Below are 14,837 nucleotides of genomic sequence, written 5' to 3' on the forward strand. Positions count from 1 at the left end.
TCATGTGTAAATAAGGCGGGACCTTGCCACCGATTCCCATCGTCTTGCGCTCCTTGAGAACCGAGGAGGGACCCCGGACCGCCCGGTCATTGATTTCCTGCTTCTCCTCGACTTGTCCATTGTTGGAACCTTTTTTAATTTAGCCATAAATTGGGAAAGCTCAAGTCGAATGAGCTGTTCTATTTTCTTCCTGTCAGGATGAGGGATTTGTTTTATGATGCATTGTGTATTAAATACAAGTAATCTGGGAAAGTGATTGCTCCACGGCCTGCCAGGGTCTGGTCGTGAGAAAAGACCGAGTTCTGTTCGTCTTCTTTTTTTGTATACATTTATTTTGAGGTGAAAATGAGGGAAACGTCTAAAAAATCCGGCCTACAGGGGGAAATGTGTGGTATTATCGGGGTTCATACAGGAAACAGTGGCAGGACACCCTGAGCCTTTCACCGGAGTTGATGCTGTATTTCTATCCCCGTCAGCAGATGGCGCGCTCAACCGAGCTAAACACCCAGACGTCCTCTACTTCCCAGGATTTCCATATTTAAGATGATTAGAGATATTTTTTCCATAACAGTGACTTTAGCATGACAGTCAGATTCCCATATATGTTGCATAAAACAACAGCTCACTAAAGTTAAAACCAAGGCAGCAGCAATATCATCTATAGAGACATTTTCCCATCAAGCTTTATAAGTTGTTAGTTATTTTGGCACAGTGTTCATGGTTTGTATTACAGTAAATTTTAAAATCAATTATGATTAATGCATCAAGTTATGGCCTTTATTTCTTCAGTGTGAAAAAAAAGCTACTTGATGTTCAGTGCTCACAGTTAAAGAGCCTGAATGCTCCGAGTCAAATTTTTCTTTGCTTGTTTTTTTTCTTTTCGTAGTTATCAAGATAGAGGCCTTTTTCTGGTCTATGCGACTGAAATTACAAAGCATTTGTACAAAGTATTTTACAATTGTGCAACAAACTTGGACTCTATGTATAAATGATTCCACTTTATTTGCTCAATCACCTGAATGAGTAGAAATAAAGCCCTTGAATCACCAATGAAAAGGCTGATGTGCGTGACTTTAAAACAGTTGTTCATCTGTTAATAAACCCAGAGAAACATTTGTTAGGTTTTATTAAGTGTCTATTTGGGACCGCCATCCTGATGCTGAGATTAAATTGATCTATTTTATCTGAAAAATCCCAGGCTTTTTGACGTATTACCGGTGAGGAAAAGCTGTTTATCAACAAATTAATATTAAACACATATGGGCTGCAGGGTGTATTAATCCTGACTATCTTGCCATGCAGCATTCCATACTTATTTGAGGGACTCTTCAAAACATACAGCATCCAGATAATACTTAGTGCTGTGGCTTTTAATTGATATGAAATTCTTGAAAGGAAGTTAAATTGCTTAAATGGTCTCTGCTTATTTTGCTTGCGGCTTTTTTGTATTTGTTTAAGGAATTCTGTCATGCAATAACTAATTCATACATGGATGCAGAAAATCTTTCTGATCAACTTCCGGATCTAAGGGTTGGCTCCATGGCTACAAGCTGCCCCGGTTTTGTTTTAATCTTTGAATAGCTTTGCAAGTGATTTGGATGTTGCTGTTCAGTCTGGAGCCATGTATAGTTAGATGTGACATGCAGAAGAGGGGGATTCCTGTGTGCATTGCAAACTGACTCCAGCCAGTGAGCTTGCAGAGCCTTTACCACTGCAGCTGAGGGGCCACATGGAAACACAGTGTAGGCCTGTGCGGTAAATTCCAGAATATCCTCCAGGAGAGAGGGATGAGAGACAAAAAAAAGGAAGAGAGAAAGGAAATGCTGCAACCAAATCCATATAAAATAGTTCCACTATTTATTGGGAGATCTCCCATGGACCATCAGTGAAAAGCTGCATTATATCTCTATCATGACCATGCCTTAGATGCTGCATTCTTTTCGTTTTATTAAGCTTAAATTTGGGGTAACTTCATCACAACTGAAGCAAAAGGTTACAATACCAAGATTTTCCTCTTCTTACACGCAAATCCTTCATCCATCACTCAGCCCAGTGAACTAAGTAACAACCGCACAGTTCTAAGCTGCTTTATTCAGAAGATATACCTTGACCTATTAAAATCAAAACTGAGCGGAGGAAATGAAAAAGGGAAATGTAAATAAAACATTTCCTTGGGTCTGGAAGTAGGGAGGTTGTGAGCGGCATGTTAATCTCCACCTCACTAATTTGGTTCTGCAGGAGAAGACAGAAGCCCTGCTGCTGTGCCCTGCACTTCATAAATCACTGCTTTATGTGGACAAGGTCATTTTCCCCCTCACCCCACCATCACGGGTCTCCCCCCTTTCCATTGGCCCCTCCGCCATGTTTACACGGCCTCTCGGGGGCTCTCAGTACCAGACCAGCCCACTTTATAATTACTGTGGATTATTTTCATTTGCCGGGGGTCAGTCAGGCATTCTGGCAGGGAGAGAGTAAGGCAGGGGTTGTAATTTCTTGTCAAATTCTGTGAGAAATAAAGTCATCTGTTTGCCAAACTTCCCACTTTATAAATGACAAATCATAAATGCTCATTGGACACATGAAGCCATGTTGCATGTTCATGATGATTATCAATGATCGAAGCAACAGGAAGAAATTAACACAATAATGGCAGTGAAGTAATGGCAACAATCAATGAAAGATTTTTTATTATGTGTATTGTTGTTGAAATAGGATGACTGTTGAATGTGATTTTAGAGAGAAGGGTTTTAAAGAAAATCAAGGTAGTGGTAGTGGTGGTGGTTGTGAGGAGGGTGTTAGATGTCAGCAATGTAATAAAAGTAGTACAAGCTGTTGTAATCATAGACATTTCCGCTGCAAAACCTCCTGATGCAGGGACACACTGTATATGGTCTGTACGGGCTGCGTGAAAAGTGCACAAAAGCCAAAGGTCAGGTTTTTCAAACATAAATTCAACAAGCACAACGATTCTATACGCAAGGGACAGAATCGAAACTTAAACAACCCAATTGGAGAGAAGGGGAAGGGCTAATTAGAGCATGTTGCCATTTGCCACGGGGTGAACAAATTGGCTCAAAATGTCCATAGATATTATCTTAAGACTTTTTTATGTACAAGAGGTAAAATTGTTTGGAGCTGAATACAGCACTTAAGCTCTAGCTTAATGAGTGTCACGACATTTATTACATTTATTGGGCTCGGGTTAAAGGCAATGATAGAACAAAGATTTGTATTTGACTTGATTTGGATGACCAATTTGTAAATTGATGATGAAATAAAACATTTCATATTGAGAAAAAAATGTAAGTCAAAGCTTTTATAGCTTTTATATGTACATACATAGTATGAATATATATTATATAATCATATAATCTATCTATCTATCTATCTATCTATCTATCTATCTATCTATCTATCTATCTATCTATCTATCTATCTATCTATCTATCTATCTATCTATCTATCTATCTATCTATCTATCTATCTATCTATCTATCTATCTATCTATCTATCTATCTATCTATCTATCTTGTTTGTTTTTGTTTTCTCAAGCTGAAAAAAACGTCAGTTTTGTTGAACAAAGTAAAGATAAAAACAACATAAATTAGTTTTTATCTGACAGCTTTAAAAAGGGAGAACAACATCATCGCATAGAAATTGTGTGAATGTTACTTTTGAGTATTTTTTTGTATATCTTATAAAGAAAATTGTGTTTTTATGCAGAGTTTTTAGACATAACTAAACTCAGAATGAACTGAGAAAACAACAAATCAGTTGCAACAACCTAAAAAGAAGGAAAGCTGAGCAGGTCACACATAGCGCAGAGACATGAAGTGGCTCCCATTAAAGGCTTCACTGGCTTTCAGTAGCATCAAAGCAGCCCCAGAGTTAGTCTGGGATTATATTTAACCCTGGAGCTTGTTGCACTGTTGAGCACAGGACACATGCTGATGCTCCTGCCAGTACAACATGCTTCTGGCATCTAGATCAACGCTCTCATTAAAATGTGGTTTGGACACTATTTCCTACAGGAACACACACATGGATTAAAACACACACGGAAACACATAAACACAACAAATCAAAAACATGAATGAACCAAAACTCCCAGTCTATGCTTACAGTAAAGTTCATTTTGTAATACACTACAATTTCCCATTATTACTTTTAAGACTTTTTTACAAAAATAATTTACTGTATGTTAAAATACCATTGAGGATCACATTTTGCATGAATAAAGCAGAATTAAGGCATGAAAACCCCACAAAAAACACAATTAGTTATCGATAATCATGGATACCATTAAAGCAGATTCTAATTCCATAGCTTTCCACTTTTAAGTTAATTAGAGATTGTGATAACATGGATTACTGCATTATCTCACCATAGATTGCATAAAAATAAATGCACACACAACTACAAAAGTTCTCTGTGTGCATATCCCTACAAGGCTCACATTTTAGTACCGGGTAGTCAGATTTGATTTGAACCATCAGACATGGTCGTCAATACTCTCCAGGTTTATTTAATTCTAAACCAATCATTCTGGTGTCATACACTTTTGGGTTAATATTCTAACGGTGTGGGCCAGAGCCAGCTGAAGATAAATCAACTTTTATGATGGGTTGTTATGGTTTTTATGGCACAGGGGTTGTGAGAGACTGATTTGGGGATCAATCACCTGCAGGTGTCTGCTCTGGGCTGGGTTGCTGTGAGGATCGATTGATTATCTAGAGCTGTGAAGATGGAATAGAGGTGTGTTTATCAGTGCGTATTGTGAGTGTGTATGAGTTAGTGAAGGTAAAAGCAATGAGACAACTCCAATGCAAGTGGTTCAGAGACAGAGGAGATATATCTGGGGCTGCAGTGATGATGAAGGACCACTGGACTATGACCATACCATCTCAGCTCTTATCAGAATATCCCCCTCCGTCAACCGTCTCTCACTGAATTCACTTTTTTATCTAGATGGCACATTGGAAAATCCCATTGTCACACAACATTTAACAGAGACAAAAGTCTTAAGCATGCAGCTGGAAATGACTGGCCTGACAGAAAACTTAAGAGTGTGCAAAGTATCCCTCAAACACCCTATCTTGCATTTTCCAGTGTGGGAGGCCAGAAAAATGGGTGCAATACAACACAGTGTATGTGCAAATCAACACACATTCATGTGTGCTCTTGCCATCAACACACAGGCACATTAGTCACACTGAAGTGTGTATGCTTCTCTCCCTTTCCCACCTCTAGAAACACTGTTTATCCACATTCAGCATCTCCTCTGACCATCAGATGGCTGCTTCCTCCATGCTGTCAGCAAAGCCTGGCTAAAACAAAAGAGTGGAGAGCAAAGCCTATAGTTTTTGAATCAGAGGAAGCTGGTGCTGATTATGCTGCCCCTGAAGAAGCATTCCAATCCTGTTAAATCGTGCGCTGGCTGCCAACTCCAAACCATGCAGCAAAGTATTGGGAGAGTAAACCTCACAGCCCCACCCTGAATGACTCTCCTCCTGTCCTCTCCCTTCCCAGGAAACCCTCTGCCCTCTTTTTCATTAACCTCCACTGTCCATGCTGCTGATTACTATAACTTGTTCAATCATCCTTTGATTATTTATCATCTTTTTCATTTATTTCTTCATCTAGAAACCTAGATATTTTTCATTTAATAATCCATCTTTTAATTTACTTCTTTCCTTACCCATCTCTTCTCTGTTTGGCTATCATCCCCTCTGACTGGAGTACAGAATTCCACTCTCTTCACACCCCCAACCCTCTAACTCTGACAAATGCTCTCCCAACACATGTTTATAAGATAAAGGGGGATATTCATAATCAAGCAGAAGTGACTGTGTACACACTGCGGAAATCCTTGTAATAGTAAATGCATTCAATTCTATTTGTTTGACAGAAGCGTTGTCTCTCTCCCTTTCCTTCTCTGAAAGATCCCATCTATTCAAGGAGGGGCATGACCCTAGCAGCACTCCCCTCTTTCTCACTCCAAAGTTCTAACACATCTAAAATAAATGAAAAGAGTCTTCAAGCAGGTAGAAGACAAACGAGCTTCTTAAACATTAGACAACTGGCAGCCTGACCTATCTGTTTACAGCGTAATTGCAACGAAATTTTGACTCTGATGTTACCCATTGGAGTCTGTTTATACATCCTTTAGCCAGGTGCTGAGACTCTATTTTTGTGGTTGAATGTCCTTCATTGCTTTGGTGAACATGTGTTCATATGTGTGTGTGTGTGTGTGTGTGTGGGGGGGGGGGGGGTATAGTTGCATGTGTGACAAGAGCTTCCAAATCAATTGCAGTAAAGGCAAGCTGTTAGTGTGACCACATCCCAGCCAGGAAAAGGTCTATATAGGTTAAAGTGACTGCTCTTGTTCCTCTTCAAGCATCTGTTGCTGTCCTTTTGTTCCATTCTTTCTTTCTGTCAGTCATTACTGTGATTTTGACTGCAGAAAAATAATAATAAAATAAATAAATAACACAACTACTTGTGCAAAATAAAAAAAAAAGAAAGTTCAACCAAGCTGTGTAGCAAGGATGGTGGTTGTCTCGGCGCCAGACAGGGGCGATAAGGCCCCCAGGGGAAGTATAAGGTTTTGGTGAGAGGCTCGTGGGTTGTTGGAGAGGTGTGCTCTGAGCAAGGGCCCTGGTGTAATCTCAGCGCTGAATAGACGGTGTTCTTAATAGAATCCCGTCGTCCGGCTGCCACTGAGAGAAACAAGAGCTGTAATGGATGGGTTCAGCTCTGGCTCCCACTTTCCCCCCTGTGACCCCTGCGTTGGTCAGAAGTAAGAGCTAAAGAAGCATTGTAGCCCCAGGCCTGATTGAATGGGGAGGGAGGGATGTGGTTGTGATGGTGTTGTTGGCAGTTGGGGGTTGAAGGGGGGCGAGGCAGCCACGCTGATAGACCAATTTCCCACTACTGCGTGCAGCAGGGCTTGATTGATGAGGGCTGGTGTTGGTGAGAGGAGGCCCATCACATGCGATCACATAAATACTTATTCAGCTTGAATTGGCCTTGACAAGCCTTACGACAGCTTTGTGCTGTCACTGATATCATTGGAAGGAAAACGCTCCATTAATCATGTGTAATTAACTTTTCCAAAGGGAGGTTCTGCTTGGAACCACTACTAACCCACTCAGTACCATGATAAAAAATTCCAGTGTCTTAACAGCGATTGGACAGGGCCTTATTAAAACCTAGCGCTAGCTTCCCCTGAGCTGCTCAGTTTGAACAGGAAACAGCTTCATTAGTATCGGTTTAGGGGACTAATAGACTCAATACAAAGCATCCTCTCTCTAATCCAGACGTGTTCAGTTGCCTTAGTGTGCAATATCCTGTGGGCATGCAAGGCCATAATGTCCCCTGTTTGAAGTTGGAGTACAACCCATTTGAACACCAGCCACTAGTTAACTACTTTGACCCTTCAATAAGTAGTGTTGAGGAGTGTGCGTCGAATAGCTTAAACATGCTTTGTGGTTTCTGTCTTACTCACTTTCTCTCTCTCTCTCTCTCTCTCTCTCTCTCTCTCTCTCTCTCTCTCTCTCTCTCTCGTTCTCTTGCTTTCTTTTTTGGCCAAAGGTAGCCTCCTCCTGGGAGCAAACTGGACGTAAGCCCTTTTTGTTTTAAAGCAACAGACCAAATGACCTGCCTCATGAAGGAATAAGACAAACACACCCACAGATGCAAGCAAGGACTTACTACAACATCTAAACAACAATCTTCCCACAAACCTGTGACGCTGCCCACCTGCACTGTTGCTATTGCACACAGTGCAAGCAGCTGACATGTCGCAGTAAAATAGAAAGCAATAGTACAAACATATCTGTCTGGCTTGTCCCAGTCATTTGTTAGAAACTTTTGAAATCAGCACAGAAACTGTTTGCCATAATGCATTCTTAAACCCAAACATTTGTATGAATTTAGAAATCAAAACATAGAATGCCCACATTACACTAGTATAAGGCAAAAAGATACATGGAGAACACAGACATGTACAGTTTATAATCATCCAGTCTTAGATAAATAGGATCTGGGCAAAATGTAAAGCATTAGTTTATATTCTCTACAGCGAGGGGAAAAAAACACTTACACATTACAGCGTATTCTTTCTACAAACATTCTGCTATAAAATTAAGTCAGAGAGATGAGAAATTTTCTCACCAAAGAACTCACTTTAACTAATTTACTCACAGATAGATTTATTTTTTGTCTTTGTACCTGATCAATTTTCTCCCTGTAATAGTGTCTCCTTACCAACAGGACCTACTGCACTGAATCACTCGAGATTTAAAATTGAACAGAAAGAGTAATTCAGTGATGTACACTATTTAGAGGATATTTTGCATTTCTTACTGCAACAGAACGTGAAAAGATCAAGCCATTAAACTTAGTCATTGCTCTCCCTCAGTTGATCATTTGTAGTAATTTCCCCTGAATATCTTTCTAAGTACAGCAGAAGCTCAACTCATTTCCTGCCTGCTAATTTCCTCCACCAGTTGTGTTGGAAAAAAACGTAGATGACTCACTGTTACTCTTCGTGAACAGTTTGAATAAATCTAATAATGGAAAGAAAGAGTGAAAGAAAGGAAGAAAGAAAGAACAAAGAAAAAATAAACATCTTAGAAAGTACTAAGTGCTGCTTTTGGAGATGAAGTTAAAAAGTTAGCTGACACAACAACAACAACATTTTCAAATTACACCTTATTTATCCAAGTTCTTATACTGTTGCAGCCTGACATGGGACCAATGTGACTAAATAGGGCATACAGGCATAATGGGGATTTTAGAGGAAAATGCTTGTATGGAAACTGGAATGAGCAAAGAATTGCTGCTTTGAAAACTGTGTGACTTGGTGAGGAAAGCAGCTGTCTTTTTATTAAATTAATTAATTAATGTATTTATTATTTTTTCATTCGTCATAAGTCAGTCATCCTTTAGGGGACATTTAAAGCTGAATTACTGAATGTGCCACTTCAAATTCGACACAAGCATAAAAACAATGATGAACTAATTTATCATGATCTATATTCACTTTGATTTTCTGCCTTACAACGAGAATATCTAAGCTTAACTGACAAAGCATTTTTTTTTCTATGCTAAGTTGTTTCTATCACATGCCTGTAGACAGATTGCATTACACAATTACATAATCTTATTGTAGAAAAATCTGTATATGACTATATGAAATAATTGTAATTATTAATTCCCTTATTTGTAACATAAAAGTTTGCCTTCACTAACCAAAATTTTTCCAAAATAAAACAAATGAATTTCATCTCTTGGGTCAGTTGGGTCAAGAAGTTAGGACTTTCTATCTCCTTGGCCTGAGAAAGAGCAAACGAGTTGCTCGATGTCCTTCAAGTGCAATTTATTACATGCCCATACATGGAAAAAACAAAAGAATAAAGGCAGGTGTTAGAGAAAGACTATATTCAGAGGAGAGAAAAGACGGCGCAGGTTATGGGTCAAGTAAATTCAGCCAGCTTGGTCTGACTCATATGAAGAGTGAGACAACAATAAGTACTTGTATGTTGAGGCCTTCAAGGCACCCAAACTCTTCTGCTCTCACAATGGCTTGCTGGGCTCTCGGACAAAATGGCTTTCACAAAGTTTTTCTTTTTATTAACATTACTATGACCTCTACCAAAAGTATGTGTAATTGATGTTGTAATTTGATACTTAAAATAACAAAATGACCCAACAAAACTCTTAATTGATCATTAAACATTTTTAATTTGTCAATGTTTTAGATTTTTCTTGATGCATCCAAAGTGGGACCATTATTTGCGGGATAGCCATTAAAAACAACCTGATTGTTGCTATGATTTCTAAGGCGTATTGTTCCTTCTTACAGTCTTGGGTAGTGATTATTGTAAAGGTAATGTGTCAGAGATTAGGTGGGTGATAAAAAGCAGGGAACAGATGTTATAGGTCTAGAGTAATTTAACGCCCTTTGAGCCATGTCATTTTAGTCACGTTTATCTCATGCGCAGTCTGTTTTATTAGCTAGCATCTGTCATCATCCTCCTTATTGGCAGAAGTTTGTCTCAAACTCCTCTTTTTATAGGACTATAGAACAATCTCGACATTTCAATGGTGCTAATTGAACAATAGATAGAGAAGACATAACATAACATAAATGACAAGGGAAGATACATAGTTGTTGGTAAAAACTGAAAAAAAAGAGTGCTTATCAGAAATTTCCTTAAGGATTTAAGTTATCATGGCACAGTAGGGAGAAATTCAGATAAGCACAGAGGTGAGGAAAATGGGAGAAGACTGAGCGATATGAGTGAGCGATAGAATTAAGGGTAGGAAAGAGAGGGAAGAAGGAAGGAAGGCTGGGTGAATTCCTGTGGCCACAGCTGCGGGAACTGCAATCACTAAAATTTAGCACTGTCTCAAAAATTTCTGGACATTTTACAAAGAAATAAAACAGCATGACAAGTCTGTTATTTGAATCAAAGAAGAGACTAGCAATCAACATGGTAGGGTTAACTGTACAAGGCTCTCTTTCACTTTCTTCCTCTCTTCATCCCACTGTCTGACTGACTGTCATCCATACCGTGGCAGGGATGACCCCATCTCTGTCTCTATATTTGCCTTGTCTTTATTCACCACGGGCCAGTTGGGGCAGGCATCTGAGACTGAGACCATCGATCATTGCCCTGACAGCGGGCCCCAGGCGGAGACGGCCCTGTTATTTGGACTCTGTGATGACTTCCTCAAAAAGGGGCCCTCCTTCCCCCATAGGCCTGGCATCACTGAGGTTTGGTTTGGAGTCTCCAAACCTTCTCTGTATGTCCATAGAAAACACATCTAATCCGCAGGCCGCATGTTTGGGTCATGCTAGGGTGAGCGAGACAGATAGAGTGTGGAATGAGAGTAAAATAGGTTCAGAGAGTAAAAGTTGTGGTCCTTGAAGTTTCTTGGTCGCTTCTCCATTCCGAAGGAGAAATACAACAAAGTACAAAAGAGATAAAGAGCTGGACTTTTTGATTACCAAGTTGTGTGAAGGTAAAGCAACAATATACTGTATCAAAGCTATCAACATTTGGATTCTTGTTTAAATTATCTTGAATCCCCTTCCTGCGTGATCAAAATCAAAAAAACAAAAATTAAATACACTTGGAAAAAAGGAAGATAAAAATACCCGCAATATCACTTCCTTCCTGTTCGCTGTAATTATTTACGGGTTTAGTCCTAGCTTTACTCTGACCCTCTCCCCCCTTCCGGGCACCAGACAAGTACACATGCAATGGTACTATTTGCTCAAATCATGTTATCTTTGTAGCCACTTATAATTGGAAACAGGAGTCTTCCTATTAGAATGCGTGGGGACACGGGTATCTGTCTCCTCCTATATTCCCACACTGACTAATTTCCCCCCTCATCTACATTCAACAGAGCAGAGACAAGAGACTGTGACAGTGTATATATATAGCCTAATAGCTCTATGTCGACACAACCGTATTACACACACACACACACACACACACACACACACACACACACACACACACACACGCACACACACACACACACACACACAGACTTACACACAGATAGTCTTTAATTTTTTGACAAAGATAAGTAAAATGATAGTTGAATTATTTTTGAAAATCTGTAGTTGTTCATTATTGTACAGTCCCTCTCAAGGTATAAGGTGCAATTCATGGCTTTTAATGTGTTTCCCTTATTAGTTTTTTTATTTTTTTATAAAAAGGATAAAAAGTATAAAGTGCTGTTGAAAAAGACAGTATATTTATATTATTCAAATTATTTATTTTCTGTAAAACTGTTTTTCTGTAAAAAAAGTTATTACTTGCACTTGTTTGGTAAATTTTTAGGCATACTTCCTTGCATTTGGCCGCTAGCTGTTTATCTGATGACACTGAACATTAATTTTAGAGTTTGCAGACAATTCAATCTTTTGGTGACTGCAAAAGCTTTTGACCTACATTAAGTGCCTGTCTTACAAAGTTTACACACTTCATTGGCACTGCCCATGAGAATGATGGAATCTTACTTACGGAATCACTCCTATCCCATCTCATGCAACTGGAGTGCTGAGTCTAGGATTGCTGGCTTTCGTCACAATCTTCATTGTCCCTAACTAAACACAATGCCAAATTTGTCCATATCCAATGTCAAAGAAAAGGGAGACACACAGTAGAATAGAGGTTAGGGTTACAAGCTGTCCTCACAGGTTTAGAATTTTCCTCCACCTGCTTGCACAGCCATTCCTACCACTGCTAACACTTCCAATTGAACTTTTCTAGCAAAGTGAACAATTATGGGTGAAAGATGGGAGGATGATGAGTAGAAGGGTAATGAGGGATGAATAAGAATTCAAATTTCAAGTACACTGTTCACAACCCAGAATAAAAGATAATTCAGTCATTTTGCCGGGCTCAAGCAAACATAAATACGTACAGAGCAAAACTCGCTCAGCTGCTATCTCACATTGCATCACGCTGCTCTGCACCATTATACTGGCACTCGCATTTGCTCTCTCGGTCTTTCTGTCTTGTTGTGTTTCAATGGCATCAAATGATTGGAGCTGACAAAAGAAGAGAGGGGATTTTGAGAGCTGCCCACACATACTCTAACTTTCACCCTAATATCGTGAATATGGCCTTCACCCATAATTATTTTATGGGTGAAGGGGGTAAAACAATAATTTTAGCCTACAAATTAACACAAAGTAGCTCAACTTGTCTTTTATTATTGCCCACAAGGCATATTCAAGTCTGAATTAAAGCATTTATTTTGTAAAACCATTTGGAGTTTTGTTCCTTGAAGATACACCCCTCAGTAAAAAGATCTTCAGCTCAAAAAATGTTAGTATGGCATTAATGATTAAAAAAAAGTTTAATATATCTTGACACTCTGAGAAAAGTCCTCCAATACATAATCACAAAGTTTATAAAAAAAATGCAACACATAGGGAGTATCAGTTTTGGCAAAAAAATCTGATCATACAGTAATATCTAGTACGTATATCACTCAGAGGGCTAGTTGGCAAGGTGTTAACTCTCAGCAATTACTACAAATGATTGACGTTTAACGTCAAGTTGGTTAGTTGACCTTTCCCAAATAGGACACAGTATTATGTTGAAACTAAATGCCTCAACCAGGAGTTAAAAACTTTTCATTATTTGCTTGTAGAATGTTATTCAGTAAACAAATTAATGACACATTCAGATTTTACAAATCACATGTGCAGGATTCCCTTATAATACACTGGTTGTCTTTTTGAGTCACAATCTTTGATATCCTCACCTTTATATAGATTTATAATAAGCCATGCACCTGCCTGGGTTAAATATAAAGAAAAATCAAAATAGAAGAACAAAAAAATAAAAAGAATATAAAAAAGCAAAGAGCTTTGCAAAAGGGATGGAAATGGCTTTCCAGTAAAAACAGGGACACAGGGTAACTTATAAGAACGGTGGTATGCAGGTAGACTACATCTTGTATAGAATAGGTAACCTGAAAGAGGTCAGTGACTGCAAAGTAGTTAAAGGTGAGAGCTTAGCCAGACAGCCTAGGATGATGGTTTGTAGGATGACTCTGGTGACAAGGAAGATCAAGTGGACGACGGTGCGACTAAGACGCGTATGGTTTTCACGGAGGAGTTGGGAGGCTCTGGGTGGTCAGGAAGAGCTAACAGATGATTGGACAACGACAGCTAATGTTATCAGGGAGACAGGTAGAAGAGTAATTGGTGTGTCATCTGGACGGAAAGTAGATTATGAGACTTGGTGGTGGAATGAGGAAGTGCAGGAGTATATATAGAGAAAGTGGTTAGCAAATAAGAAGTGGGACACTGAAAGGACTGTAGAGAACAGACAGGACTACAGGGAGATACAGTGTAAGGTAAAGATAGAGGTAGCAAAGGCAAAACTCGGGGCGTACGATGACTTGTATGCTCGGTTGGACTGTAAGGAGGGAGAGAATGATCTATACAGGGTGGCGACACAGACTGATAAAGATGGAGAGGATGTGCAACAGGTCTGGGTGATTAAGGATAGAGAGGGAAATGTATCAACAAATGCTAGAAGAGTAATGGGAAGATGGAAAGAGTACTTTGAAGAACTGATGAATGAGGAAAAATAAAGAAAGGAAAGGGTAGAAGAGATGACTATTGTAGACCACAAAGTAGCAGAGATAAGTAAAAGAAAATTGAGGAAGGCACTGAAGATAATTGTAAGTGGAAAGGCAGTTGGACCTGATGATATACCCGTGGATGTGTGGAAGTGTCTAGGGGAGGCAATGGTATAGTTTCTGACTGGATTATTCAACAGGATCTTAGAGAGTGAGAAGATGCCTGAAGAATGGAGATGAAGTGTGATGGTGTCCATTTTTAAGAATAAGGGGGATGTGCAGAATTGTGGCTAATACAGAGGAATAAAATTGATGAGCCATACAATGAAGTTATGGGAAAGAGTAGTTGAAACTAGACTGAGAGCAGAAGTCAGCATTTGTGAACAGCGGTATGGCTTCATGCAAAGAAAGAGTACTACATATGCAGTATTTGCTTTGAGAATGGTAATAGAGAAGTACATAGAAGGCCAGAGGGAGCTGAATTGTGTTTTTGTAGACCTAGAAAGAGCATATGACAGGGTGCTGAGAGAGGAATTCTAGTATTGTATGAGGAAATCTGGAGTGGCAGAGAAGTATGTTAGACTGGTGCAGGACATGTATGCTAACTGTGAGATGGTGGTGATGTGTGCTATAGGGGTAACAGAGAAGTTCAAGGTGGAGGTGGGACTCCATCATTGATAAGCTCTGAGCCCCTTCTTGTTTGCAGTGGTGAT

General features: G+C 39.3%; 1 protein-coding gene across 7 annotated transcripts in view; it reads right to left on the minus strand.

Annotated features, from left to right (window-relative positions):
* The window catches only part of mecom (MDS1 and EVI1 complex locus), a 143,781-nt gene that overhangs the window by 30,079 nt on the left and 98,865 nt on the right, over positions 1 to 14,837 (minus strand). The gene's annotated exons all lie outside the window — the stretch shown is intronic.

Source organism: Fistularia commersonii, chromosome 18, assembly GCF_037954325.1.
Source record: "Fistularia commersonii isolate RoL2024-O1a breed Wild chromosome 18, RoL_Fcom_v1.0, whole genome shotgun sequence".
Lineage (NCBI taxonomy): Eukaryota > Metazoa > Chordata > Actinopteri > Syngnathiformes > Fistulariidae > Fistularia > Fistularia commersonii.